This window comes from Dermacentor silvarum, chromosome 7 (assembly GCF_013339745.2).
Source record: "Dermacentor silvarum isolate Dsil-2018 chromosome 7, BIME_Dsil_1.4, whole genome shotgun sequence".
NCBI lineage: Eukaryota > Metazoa > Arthropoda > Arachnida > Ixodida > Ixodidae > Dermacentor > Dermacentor silvarum.
The window spans coordinates 63,995,793-63,996,868 of NC_051160.1; the positions used below are offsets into that span (position 1 = coordinate 63,995,793).

Consider the following 1,076-nt stretch of genomic DNA (forward strand, 5'->3'; position numbering starts at 1 on the left):
CTCGAGTGGGCATGCGTAAACGAGGAGGAGGTTTTAATGAAGAGAAAGAGGGAGAGAACCTCCGTAAAGTTTCGTGGATGATAAGGGAAGTGGAGGATGCAGCTATGCACTTGCATCGGTATAAACAGGGGGGTCGTCCGTGCAGCGGAGCCATTAGGAAAGTGATGATGCCACGCAACGACCAACACGCGATCTGCGCTTTGTGACTCATTTGTGACCACGATGAAACTTGAGCACGATCTCGTACGTGGCTTCTCTTTTTATCCTGCAGCATGAAGTTGAGGTTCTTGCGGCTCTTCCTTTTGCAATTTTAGCTCTATCCATCTCATTCTTAAAGAAAGCTAAAAAAATCATATGGAGACGGATTACCAGTGAAGCTGTTCAGGCTGCATACATGTACTGCATACATGAGCTGCATACATTATGAAATCATCAATTTTTTTTTACATACGGCACCACACTGCGCCGACACAAGCGCCGCTGCGGTCACCGCACTTCCCATGCATCAGCCGCAACCGCTGCTGCAGCCGCGCCGGAACCTCCAACGCACGTGACGTTAAAACCAAAGAAGCGCAGGCCACGTGCACAGGCGCCTTCGCCACACTCTTTCCCCCTCTCATTATTCCTCAAACAGGAGTTAAAACGAATAAAGCGCACGAAGGCCAACTTGCTACACGAAGTGCACTTTCTTATATTTATTTATATATAGTGTTTGTCTTACACTGCCGAATTCATGTGCTTCTATTTGTACCCAAGATAATAAACTTATTTTTGGAAGTTGGCGGAGTGCTTGAAGCCTGCTTCACCTCCGCCGCGGGTCGGCTTGGTATTGTACTATCTCCGGGATCGGCCCACCCATTCCTGCCCACGCGCAGTGATACGGACGTCAGCCGGCCAGGGTATTCCCCCTAGGAACGCATTCGACGGATGCATACGGGGGCAAGAGGTAAACAGCTTCGCTACAAAAAAGGCGTCATTGTCTATTTTTCTCAGTCAGCAAGAGCTGAACAGTACCGCTAAATGATGCGTGCTTTGTATAGTAATAATAATAATAATAATAATAATAATAATAATAA

The 1,076-nt window shown here is 47.3% G+C and overlaps 1 pseudogene; it reads left to right on the plus strand.

Annotated features, from left to right (window-relative positions):
- Positions 1 to 684: 684 nt before the first annotated feature.
- On the plus strand, positions 685 to 860 carry LOC119459779 (U2 spliceosomal RNA; annotated as a pseudogene).
- Positions 861 to 1,076: the final 216 nt, after the last annotated feature.